Below are 13,754 nucleotides of genomic sequence, written 5' to 3' on the forward strand. Positions count from 1 at the left end.
TACGGCAGATGTCACTGTAACGTGTAGATGTAATTACGGTAGATGACCAGGTGATGTAAAGTGGTAATTACGGCAGATGTCAATGTAACGTGTAGAGGTAATTACGGTAGATGACCAGGTGATATAAAGTGGTAATTACGGCAGATGTCAATGTAACGTGTAAAGGTAATTACGGTAGATGACAAGGTGACGTAAAGTGGTAATTACGGCATATGTCAATGTAACGTGTAGAGGTAATTACGGTAGACGATAAGGTGACGTAAAGTGGTAATTACGGTACATGTCGATGTAACGTGTAGAGGTAATTACGGTAGATGACAAGGTGACATGTAGAGGTAATTACGGCAGATGTCAATGTAACGTGTAGAGGAAATTACGGTAGATGACAAGGTGATGTAAAGTGATAATTACGGTAGATGTCAATTTAACGTGTAGAGGTAATTACGGTAGATGACCAGGTGATGTAAAGTGGTGATTACAGCAGATGTCAATGTAACGTCTAGAGGTAATTACGCTAGATGACAAGGTGACGTAAAGTGGTAATTACGGTAGATGTCAATGTAACGTGTAGAGGTAATTACGGTAGATGACCAGGTGATATAAAGTGGTGTTTACGGCAGATGTCAATGTAACGTGTAGAGGTAATTACGGTAGATGACCAGGTGACCTAAAGTGGTAATTACGTTAGATGTCAATGTAACGTGTAGAGGTACAATGTAATTACGGTAGATGACAAGGTGATGTAAAGTGGTAATTACGGCAGATGACAAGGTGATATAAAGTGGTAATTACGTTAGATGTCAATGTAACGTGTAGAGGTAATTACGGTAGATGCCAATGTAACGTGTAGAGGTAATTACGGTAGATGACAAGGTGACGTAAAGTGGTAATTACGGTAGATGTCAATGTAACGCGTAGAGGTAATTACGGTAGATGACCAGGTGATATAAAGTGGTAATTACGGCAGATGTCAATGTAACGTGTAGAGGTAATTACGGTAGATGACCAGGTGATATAAAGTGGTAATTACGGCAGATGTTAATGTAACGTGTAGCGGTAATTACGGTAGATGATAAGGTGACGTAAAGTGGTAATTACGGTAGATGTCAATGTAACGTGTAGAGGTAATTACGGTAGATGACCAGGTGATATAAAGTGGTAATTACGGCAGATGTCAATGTAACGTGTAGAGGTAATTACGGTAGATGACAAGGTGACGTGAAGTGGTAATTACGGCAGATGTCAATGTAACATGTAGAGGTAATTACGGTAGATGACCAGGTGATATAAAGTGGTAATTACGGCAGATGTCAATGTAACGTGTAGAGGTAATTACGGTAGATGACCAGGTGATATAAAGTGGTAATTACGGTAGATGACCAGGTGACATGTAGTTGTAATTTCGACAGGTAATTTTAATTTGTGGCATGTCGCGCCATTAACGGTATTTGCCTGTATCTGTTTTGTAGGTTTTCGTCAATATCGTTGTTTACGTGAAATATATTCTGGTCGGAGTTATACGATGACTTCCGTAACGACAATATCACGAGAGGGGAATATAATACAGGAAATGTGTGGCAGCCACTTATTTAAAGTCCTTCCTGAAATGTCACTCGGGTTAATTACGGATCATATCCTTTATTTTCTCGTCGATCCACTCCTAGCTAACGCTACAAAGCTACATTCAAGTCAGGGTTTAATTAAAGACTTTGATTTGTTATTGTCAGTGTATGATGGTTAATTCTATGTTGTTGTAATAACAGGCCTGTATTGTTTCTTTCTGGTTTTTTCCGCTTTAAGCTCCTGGAATAACTGAAAAATCATAAAATAACGGGGATGAATTCCTATAAAAATGTCTCTACTCCATTACTTGTCACACACTATGTTGGAGTTATCTATCTTTGTACAAGAGGGAGGACGTAACTCCACATACCTCACGGATCCGCTATATATCACAGAGATAAACTAAATAAACAAAATATCCGAACTCTCCATCTCATTGATTATAGTAAAAGACATCATGATTTCGTTAGATCCCCTCGTACCACTGTTTGTATCCCGTCGACCCTCCCATGGATTCCGTGTGCCCCACCCGCCCCCACTCTTTGTTCTCCGTCGGCCCTCCCATGGATTCCAGGTGCCCCTCCCGCCCTCACACTTTGTACCCCATCGACCCTCCCACGGGCACCGTCTGCCCCCTCCCCCTCCCTCATTTCCCCTTTAACTCACTACCCTTTGCGGTCCCCTGCCCTTTTCTAGAATACCGTTTGTTCATGCTGCCTGCAATCTCCCTTGCGTCATATTTTCATATCACCTATCTATGTAGCCCCATACACCCAACCTTCTGCCCCTCCCGCCCATACCGTCTTTGAATCATATCCCCAACTCACTACTGTATGTAGACCTTCGCCCTTCCCACGCCTACCGCCTGTCCCTCCCTCCCCAATCTTCCCTGCGTCATATCCTCGGCTCACAACTCTTTGCTGTGCGCCCCGCTGATGTGGGGAGGGGTTTAGCCATAGGCAAGTGACTGTCAGCACTCCGCCATATCTAGCGATTGTAAGTCACAGCCAGATACGTATATAACGTTTTTCAACTTTTATATATTCTTTTCAATTTTCCCCGAAGGAATCTCATTCCGAAAACCGCCCAATTGCTTAACTAGTTAAATATTACATGCCTTTTACCTTACCTGAACACACCTGGGACCGACTCCAGCATTGTCCTGTCAGAGCTCCTAACATGTTACTTTAATTAACTTTTACATAGCAAGCAAACTAGGTTTGACAGCTTGAGAAGTAGGTACATAAGCTGTGTATGTTTTTGAAATAGACACCGGTGATTTCCAATCCCCACGTTCTAATTTAGTTGTATTTTTCTTTCTTTTTCATTTTTGAGACTTGAGTTCAGGTGTGGTATTCGTGCTAGGGCAGGATTGCGACGGCATCCTAAACTTGGATTAAAACATGTCAGGTGTGAAACCGACTATAATGAGGATACGGGGAAATAAAACCGAGATATCGTGCTAGGGTGATTTTTGAATACTTAGATAACTAAAGAATGAATCAAAATCGGGAATAAAACTAAATACAAAATTCCATAAGACTAGAATTGTTGCGCACAACACGTGGCAGGTATGACTCCCTACTGAGAAAGAATTTTCGCTTTATTAACTCCAGTGAAGACCTAACCTTGTCTCTCCCTCCTACCCAATGTGTCACAGCCAGGCTGAGGTCATCTCGGGACATGGCCCGGGACCTGGACTGGCCTGCACAGGCTCTTGTATCAAAGTATTTCACCCACGTTTGCTCATATTTAAGTACACACATTGTATATTTTATATAAGCTGTGTCATTCAGACTATATTTTTTACATCACGAAAGATTATGATGGAAAAAAAGTTCCCTGCTATCTGGTTTTTAGACTAAGATAACAAAATTGTCGAGTCATTTCCATTCTTTTATCACAAAAGTTAAAGAGATATATAACGTTTCGGAAATGAATTGTATATTGTTTTAAAAAAGTAAACAGTCCTAAGAAAAATAAGAATTTATACAAAAACTTTATTCTAATGACAAAACAAAATAATAACAATCTATCTTCACCACCCAAATTTATACGATTCCCCGTTCCCCCTTGTAAAATGTCAAAACGACACCACCACGGACGTCACCGATTCGACGTCTTCTTCCCAATGTCACCGCCAACGTCACCAGTTCATTGTTAACACTACAACCGGACCAGTAAAACTTCAAAAATAGAACAGCACCACCAAAAAGGCCGCATGGACAATCGGGGTCATTTGGAGGCGGGGTCACCTTATATATATGTAGTAGCTGGTGGCTACCTCACTGAACAACATACGGAAAATTCGCATACTATCAGTCAGGTATAATTTTAGTGCCTTGTCCGATGAAACAACGAGAGCACAGGGTGGTCCGTGTTCTCGTTTTCATGAGAAACACAAACTTGCCCGCGTCGGACTCGAACCATACACTTCGGACTCATTTGGTGAGGTTTTACTAGTCTTCTACCGTCTGAGCTATCGCGGCCCATCAGGTCCACAATTATAATATTATATTTCCTGCTAAATCCAGCTGTTAAAAGGTTTCCAGATACACAGCAGATTTTTGTGTTGAATGTAATAAAAACCCTTATCTAATATACCATAAATATGTATAACATAGATATTTGAAATGTTTACCAAAATGCAAAATGTATCGCATTTCTTAATGACGTACATAAAGAATGCATTAAGTTTTATAACTCTGAAAATATTTCTAATTAAAGTTTTATGTAGAAACCTTAACCTAGAATATCCAAAATGCTTCAGTTGAAAAAAATGACGATTATGTCATAATTTAAAAAGAAAGTGTGTAAAAAGTGGCATTATCCATTAATTTTCGCCATCTGCCTACACATGTGTGTGATTCTGGCTTACACCAGCTCCTGGGCTGACGAACTTGATGCCCAGCTTTCACAGAATAAGCGTTGACATATTTTACTTGTATTTAGTCACGAAATAACTTCAAAGCAACACGACTCCCCCGTCTCGTGGGTGGGGTTTAATTATATAAAATCCTTAATATCAGCTGGAGTTATGGTCCCTGTGAGCTGAAAATTACTCTCTTTGTTAGGGCCAGTATGGGGCACGTGCGATGGACTACAAATAAAACTACCTGGGCGGTACGTTGTGACAGGTAAAAAAAAAGGACAAATTGAAGTTATGTTAAGTCAAGGTATTTGTAACTTTATAGATAGCTAATTAGTTTTTACCTATATACACCTGTGTGACATAACTGTATGGTGATGCTATATAGAGAAGTAAGGAGGGTTTCTTACCTGGTATACAACAGACAGCACAAATATTTTACCTCGTATCACAATCTATAACATAAATTGTTGTATAATGTATACAGGCCTGTTTTACCTTTTCCCACCTTTTCGCAAAGTGTGAAATAACTATCTTATATCTTTAAACCGTGTTTTGCGCCTCCACAATTGCGAAAAAGCTTTGTAAATATTATTTATTTGAAATAAATTTTCATGGACCCTCCGAACTCTTTCCGTTTTTTTCTCGCTTTTCGCTCCTTCATCGCGAAACGAGTTTTATTTTATCTAATTCACAAACGTTTTCTTAGTCTTCTTAAACCGCGACAAAACTCCGACTTTCCGTCTTTTAAAAGCTGTATATTGTGGCGATAAGGCACAACTAAAGAAATTAAAACAGTTTTCGTTTTGTCATAGTGATAAAAGACCGATGAAGGATGTATTTTCGTTCAGGCTATTACCAGGACGACGCGCTATTTAAGTGCCGTTTTAGAATGATATTAACATAAATGGCCTTCATAATATATATAACACGGTTTTTACCGAGTACGATAATTTGCCCGGACGTCAACAGGCAGCTGCACCTGCACTGTGGTCTAAAATTTATTTTAGTTGAAATCCTAATATCCAATGCAATCATAATATTTCATGTTTTCTTATATCTAGCGTAAGTCTGTGTCTAGTGTAACTCTAATATCTAGTGTAAGTCTGTGTCTAGTGTAACTCTGATATCTACTGTAAGTCTGTGTCTAGTGTAACTCTTATATCTAGCGTAAGTCTGTGTCTAGTGTAACTCTAATATCTAGTGTAAGTCTGTGTCTAGTGTAACTAATATCTAGTGTAAGTCTGTGTCTAGTGTAACTCTAATATCTAGCGTAAGTCTGTGTCTAGTGTAACTCTGATATCTACTGTAAGTATGTGTCTAGTGTAATTCATATCTAGTGTAAGTCTGTGTCTAGTGTAACTCTAATATCTAGTGTAAGTCTGTGTCTAGTGTAACTCTGATATCTACTGTAAGTCTGTGTCTAGTGTAACTCTAATATCTAGCGTAAGTCTGTGTCTAGTGTAACTCTGATATCTAGTGTAAGTCTGTGTCTAGTGTAACTCTAATATCTAGTGTAAGTCTGTGTCTAGTGTAACTCTAATATCTAGTGTAAGTCTGTGTCTAGTGTAACTCTAATATCTAGTGTAACTCTAATATCTAGCGTAAGTCTGTGTCTAGTGTAACTCTTATATCTAGTGTAAGTCTGTGTCTAGTGTAACTCTAATATCTAGTGTAAGTCTGTGTCTAGTGTAACTCTAATATCTAGTGTAACTCTAATATCTAGCGTAAGTCTGTGTCTAGTGTAACTCTTATATCTAGTGTAAGTCTGTGTCTAGTGTAACTCTTATATCTAGTGTAAGTCTGTGTCTAGTGTAACTCTAATATCTAGTGTAAGTCTGTGTCTAGTGTAACTCTAATATCTAGTGTAAGTCTAATATCTAGTGTAACTCTAATATCTAGTGTAACTCTGTGTCTAGTGTAACTCTAATATCTAGTGTAAGTCTGTGTCTAGTGTAACTCTAATATCTAGTGTAACTCTAATATCTAGTGTAACTCTAATATCTAGTGTAACTCTGTGTCTAGTGTAACTCTAATATCTAGTGTAAGTCTGTGTCTAGTGTAACTCTAATATCTAGTGTAAGTCTGTGTCTAGTGTAACTCTAATATCTACTGTAAGTCTGTGTCTAGTGTAACTATAATATCTAGTGTAAGTCTGTGAATATCTAGTGTAAGTCTGTGTCTAGTGTAACTCTTATATCTAGTGTAAGTCTGTGTCTAGTGTAACTCTTATATCTAGTGTAAGTCGGTGTCTAGTGTAACTATAATATCTAGTGTAAGTCTGTGTCTAATTTAACTCTTATATCTAGTGTAAGTCTGTGTCTAGTGTAACTCTTAAATCTAGTGTAAGTCTGTGTCTAGTGTAACTCTGATATCTACTGTAAGTCTGTGTCTAGTGTAACTCTTATATCTAGCTTAAGTCTGTGTCTAGTGTAACTCTAATATCTAGTGTAAGTCTGTGTCTAGTGTAACTCTAATATCTAGCGTAAGTCTGTGTCTAGTGTAACTCTAATATCTAGTGTAAGTCTGTGTCTAGTGTAACTCTTATATCTAGTGTACGTCTGTGTCTAGTGTAACTCTAATATCTAGTGTAAGTTTGTGTCTAGTGTAACTCTAATATCTAGCATAAGTCTGTGTCTAGTGTAACTCTAATATCTAGCATAAGTCTGTGTCTAGTGTAACTCTAATATCTAGCATAAGTCTGTGTCTAGTGTAACTCTAATATCTAGCATAAGTCTGTGTCTAGTGTAACTCTAATATCTAGTGTAACTCTAATATCTAGTGTAAGTCTGTGTCTAGTGTAACTCTAATATCTAGCGTAAGTCTGTGTCTAGTGTAACTCTAATATCTAGTGTAAGTCTGTGTCTAGTGTAACTCTTATATCTAGTGTAAGTCTGTGTCTAGTGTAACTCTGATGAGTAGTATAACTCTAATATCTAGTGTAACTCTAATATCTAGCGTAAGTCTGTGTCTAGTGTAACTCTAATATCTAGTGTAAGTTTGTGTCTAGTGTAACTCTAATATCTAGCGTAAGTCTGTGTCTAGTGTAACTGTAATATCTAGTGTAAGTCTGTGTCTAGTGTAACTCTTATATCTAGTGTAAGTCTGTGTCTAGTGTAACTCTAATATCTAGTGTAAGTTTGTGTCTAGTGTAACTCTAATATCTAGCATAAGTCTGTGTCTAGTGTAACTCTAATATCTAGCATAAGTCTGTGTCTAGTGTAACTCTAATATCTAGCATAAGTCTGTGTCTAGTGTAACTCTAATATCTAGCATAAGTCTGTGTCTAGTGTAACTCTAATATCTAGTGTAACTCTAATATCTAGTGTAAGTCTGTGTCTAGTGTAACTCTAATATCTAGTGTAAATCTGTCTCTAGTGTAACTCTAATATCTAGTGTAACTCTGTGTCTAGTGTAACTCTAATATCTAGTGTAACTCAAATATCTAGTGTAAGTCTGTGTCTAGTGTAACTCTAATATCTAGCGTAAGTCTGTGTCTAGTGTAACTCTAATATCTAGTGTAAATCTGATATCTAGTGTCACTTTGATATGTAGTGTAACTCTAATATCTAGTGTAACTCTGATATGTAGTGTCACTTTGATATGAAGTGTAAATCTGATATCTAGTGTAAATCTAATATCTAGTGTAAGTCTGTGTCTAGTGTAACTCTAATATCTAGTGTAACTCTGATATGTAGTGTCACTTTGATATGAAGTGTAAATCTAATATCTAGTGTAACTCTAATATCTAGTGTAACTCTGATATGTAGTGTAACTCTAATATCTAGTGTAACTCTGATATGTAGTGTAACTCTAATATGTAGTGTAAATCTGATATGTAGTGTCACTTTGATATGTAGTGTAAATCTGATATCTAGTGTAAATCTAATATCTAGTGTAAATCTGTGTCTAGTGTAACTTTAATATTTAGTATAAGTCTGTGTCTAGTGTAACTCTAATATCTAGCGTAAGTCTGTGTCTATTGTAAATCTAATATCTAGTGTAAATCTGATATCTAGTGTAACTTTAATATTTAGTATAAGTCTGTGTCTAGTGTAACTCTAATATCTAGTGTAAGTCTGTGTCTAGTGTAACTCTTATATCTAGTGTAAGTCTGTGTCTAGTGTAACTCTAATATCTAGTGTAAGTCTGTGTCTAGTGTAACTCTTATATCTAGTGTAAGTCTGTGTCTAGTGTAACTCTAATATCTAGTGTAAGTCTGTGTCTAGTGTAACTCTAATATCTAGTGTAAGTCTGTGTCTAGTGTAACTCTAATATCTAGTGTAAGTCTGTGTCTAGTGTAACTCTAATATCTAGTGTAAGTCTGTGTCTAGTGTAACTCTAATATCTAGTGTAAGTCTGTGTCTAGTGTAACTCTAATATCTAGTGTAAGTCTGTGTCTAGTGTAACTCTAATATCTAGTGTAAGTCTGTGTCTAGTGTAACTCTAATATCTAGTGTAAGTCTGTGTCTAGTGTAACTCTAATATCTAGTGTAAGTCTGTGTCTAGTGTAACTCTAATATCTAGTGTAAGTCTGTGTCTAGTGTAACTCTAATATCTAGTGTAAGTCTGTGTCTAGTGTAACTCTTATATCTAGTGTAAATCTGTGTCTAGTGTAACTTTAATATTTAGTATAAGTCTGTGTCTAGTGTAACTCTAATATCTAGCGTAAGTCTGTGTCTATTGTAAATCTAATATCTAGTGTAAATCTGATATCTAGTGTAACTTTAATATTTAGTATAAGTCTGTGTCTAGTGTAACTCTAATATCTAGTGTAAGTCTGTGTCTAGTGTAACTCTTATATCTAGTGTAAGTCTGTGTCTAGTGTAACTCTAATATCTAGTGTAAGTCTGTGTCTAGTGTAACTCTTATATCTAGTGTAAGTCTGTGTCTAGTGTAACTCTAATATCTAGTGTAAGTCTGTGTCTAGTGTAACTCTAATATCTAGTGTAAGTCTGTGTCTAGTGTAACTCTAATATCTAGTGTAAGTCTTTGTCTAGTGTAACTCTAATATCTAGTGTAAGTCTGTGTCTAGTGTAACTCTAATATCTAGTGTAAGTCTGTGTCTAGTGTAACTCTAATATCTAGTGTAAGTCTGTGTCTAGTGTAACTCTAATATCTAGTGTAAGTCTGTGTCTAGTGTAACTCTAATATCTAGTGTAAGTCTGTGTCTAGTGTAACTCTAATATCTAGTGTAAGTCTGTGTCTAGTGTAACTCTAATATCTAGTGTAAGTCTGTGTCTAGTGTAACTCTTATATCTAGTGTAAGTCTGTGTCTAGTGTAACTCTAATATCTAGCATAAGTCTGTGTCTAGTGTAACTCTAATATCTAGCATAAGTCTGTGTCTAGTGTAACTCTAATATCTAGTGTAACTCTAATATCTAGTGTAAGTCTGTGTCTAGTGTAACTCTAATATCTAGTGTAAGTCTGTGTCTAGTGTAACTCTAATATCTAGCGTAAGTTTGTGTCTAGTGTAACTCTAATATCTAGTGTAAGTCTGTGTCTAGTGTAACTCTAATATCTAGTGTAAGTCTGTGTCTAGTGTTACTCTAATATCTAGTGTAAGTCTGTGTCTAGTGTAACTCTTATATCTAGCTTAAGTCTGTGTCTAGTGTAACTCTAATATCTAGTGTAAGTCTGTGTCTAGTGTAACTCATATCTAGTGTAAGTCTGTGTCTAGTGTAACTCTTATATCTAGTGTAAGTCTGTGTCTAGTGTAACTCTAATATCTAGTGTAAGTCTGTGTCTAGTGTAACTCTAATATCTAGTGTAAGTCTGTGTCTAGTGTAACTCTAATATCTAGCGTAAGTCTGTGTCTAGTGTAACTCTTATATTTAGTGTAAATCTGTGTCTAGTGTAACTCTAATATCTAGTGTAAGTCTGTGTCTAGTGTAATTCTAATATCTAGTGTAAGTCTGTGTCTAGTGTAACTCTAATATCTAGTATAAGTCTGTGTCTAGTGTAAATCTGATATCTAGTGTAAGTCTGTGTCTAGTGTAACTCTAATATCTAGTATAAGTCTGTGTCTAGTGTAACTCTAATATCTAGTGTAAGTCTGTGTCTAGTGTAACTCTAATATCTAGTGTAAGTCTGTGTCTAGTGTAACTCTTATATCTAGTGTAAGTCTGTTTCTAGTGTAACTCTAATATCTAGTGTAAGTCTGTGTCTAGTGTAACTCTAATATCTAGTGTAAGTCTGTGTCTAGTGTAACTTTGATATCTAGTGTAAGTCTGTGTCTAGTGTAACTTTGATATCTAGTGTAAGTCTGTGTCTAGTGTAACTCTCATATCCAGTGTAAGTCTGTGTCTAGTGTAATTCTAATATCTAGTGTAAGTCTGTGTTTAGTGTAACTCTAATATCTAGTGTAAGTCTGTGTCTAGTGTAACTCTTATATCTAGTGTAAGTCTGTGTCTAGTGTAACTCTAATATCTAGTGTAAGTCTGTGTCTAGTGTAACTTTTATATCTAGTGTAAGTCTGTGTCTAGTGTAACTCTTATATCTAGTGTAAGTCTGTGTCTAGTGTAACTATAATATCTAGTGTAAGTCTGTGTCTAGTGTAACTCTAATATCTAGTGTAAGTCTGTGTCTAGTGTATTTCTAATAAGTAGTATAACTCTAATATGTAGTGTAACTACTCTATGATATATAGTGTAACTCTAATATGTAGTGTAAATCTGATATGTAGTGTAACTCTAATATGTAGTGTAACTATAATATGTAGTGTAACTCTAATATGTAGTGTAACTATAATATGTAGTGTAACTCTAATATGTAGTGTAACTCTGATATGTAGTGTAACTCTAATATGTAGTGTAACTCTGATATGTAGTGTAACTATAATATGTAGTGTAACTCTAATATGTAGTGTAACTCTAATATGTAGTGTAACTCTAATATGTAGTGTAACTCTGATATGTAGTGTAACTATAATATGTAGTGTAACTCTGATATGTAGTGTAACTCTAATATGTAGTGTAACTCTAATATGTAGTGTAACTATAATATGTAGTGTAACTCTAATATGTAGTGTAACTCTAATATGTAGTGTAACTCTAATATGTAGTGTAACTCTAATATGTAGTGTAACTCTGATATGTAGTGTCACTTTGATATCCAATGTAACTCTAATATGTAGTGTAACTCTAATATGTAGTGTAACTCTGATATGTAGTGTAACTCTAATATGTAGTGTAACTCTAATATGTAGTGTAACTCTAATATGTAGTGTAACTCTAATATGTAGTGTAACTATAATATGTAGTGTAACTCTGATATGTAGTGTAACTATAATATGTAGTGTAACTATAATATGTAGTGTAACTCTGATATGTAGTGTAACTATAATATGTAGTGTAACTCTAATATGTAGTGTAACTCTGATATGTAGTGTAACTCTAATATGTAGTGTAACTCTGATATGTAGTGTAACTATAATATGTAGTGTAACTCTAATATGTAGTGTAACTCTAATATGTAGTGTAACTCTAATATGTAGTGTAACTCTGATATGTAGTGTCACTTTGATATCCAATGTAACTCTAATATGTAGTGTAACTCTAATATGTAGTGTAACTCTGATATGTAGTGTAACTCTAATATGTAGTGTAACTCTAATATGTAGTGTAAATCTGATATGTAGTGTAACTCTTATATGTAGTGTAACTCTAATATGTAGTGTAAATCTGATATGTAGTGTAACTCTGATATGTAGTGTAACTCTAATATGTAGTGTAACTCTGATATGTAGTGTCACTTTGATATCCAATGTTACTCTGATATGAAGTGTAACTGTTATAACTAGTGTTACTATTTATGTAGTGTAACTTTAATATTTAGTATAACTCTAATATCTAACTATAATGTCTAACTATAATGTCTAGTTATAATGTCTAGTTATAATCCTAGAATAAAATGTAACTATAATCTCTAGTACAGTATTTATAAAATCTAATGTAATCCTAATACATTTAGCGTAAATATAAATTTCTTTAGTGTAATTTTGCTAAACCTAATCACTCTCTTGTCTAGAAATACAGTAGATCATTTATCAACAAATGCAATTCTACATTGAAAAAGAAGAAGAGACCGAACAAGATTCTTATCCGTGAAATCACAGGCCTCTGTAGATATAGAAATACAAAGAGATTGTAAGTTTCGGTATCTAACTATGACGGGGTCTGTTACACGATCGGTATAATGTGAGCCGTGTATCTCAAGTCTAACGGTTATCTGAGGCTAACGAGGCACGGGGCCCGGACGTGCAAAGTTAGAGTTTTCAGGCGGAAGCGAACAGCAGCTGTGGCAACTCGGGGCGCGAAATACACGCGTTATCAAATATTGTGTGTTATCCCTTTGTTCATTATCAGAGAGAAGGCTTTTGTAAAACATTTTGTACAATCGTATCTGTAATAGACCTCATACAGCATTCATAGTCACACACTATTATCATGCTATTTTTCGTCTATCCCTCTCCGCTTAGTCTAACCTCCGCTTGATCTGTCCTTCCCCTTTTTAATCTATCCTTCTCCACTAAGTCTATACTTTTGCACTCAGTCTATCATTCTCCGCTCACTCTATCCTTCTCCGCTCACTCTATCCTTCTCCGCTCACTCTATCCTTCTCCGTTTAGTCTGTCATTCTCCGTTTGGTCTAACCTTCTCCGTTTGGTCTGTCTTTCTCCGTTTAGTCTGTCCCTCTCCGTTTAGTCTACCTTCTCCGTTTAGTCTATCATTCTTCGTTTAGTATATCCTTCTCCGTTTAGTCTATCATTCTCCGCTCACTCTATCCTTCTCCGCTCACTCTATCCTTCTCCGCTCACTCTATCCTTCTCCGTTTAGTCTGTCATTCTCCGTTTGGTCTATCCTTCTCCGTTTGGTCTGTCCCTCTCCGTTTAGTCTGTCCTTCTCCGTTTAGTCTACCTTCTCCGTTTAGTCTATCATTCTTCGTTTAGTATGTCTTTCTCCGTTTAGTCTGTCCCTCTCCGTTTAGTCTGTCCTTCTCCGTTTAGTCTACCTTCTCCGTTTAGGCTGTCCTTCTCCGTTTAGTCTATCATTCTTCGTTTAGTATATCCTTCTCCGTTTAGTCTATCCTTCTCCGTTTAGGCTGTCCTTCTCCGTTTAGTCTATCCTTCTCCGTTTAGTCTATCCTTCTCCGTTTAGTCTATCCTTCTCCGTTTAGTCTATCCTTCTCCGTTTAGTATATCCTTCTCCGTTTAGTCTATCCTTCTCCGTTTAGTCTATCATTCTTCGTTTAGTATATCCTTCTCCGTTTAGTCTATCCTTCTCCGTTTAGGCTGTACTTCTCCGTTTAGTCTATCCTTCT

This window comes from Pecten maximus, chromosome 12 (assembly GCF_902652985.1).
Source record: "Pecten maximus chromosome 12, xPecMax1.1, whole genome shotgun sequence".
NCBI lineage: Eukaryota > Metazoa > Mollusca > Bivalvia > Pectinida > Pectinidae > Pecten > Pecten maximus.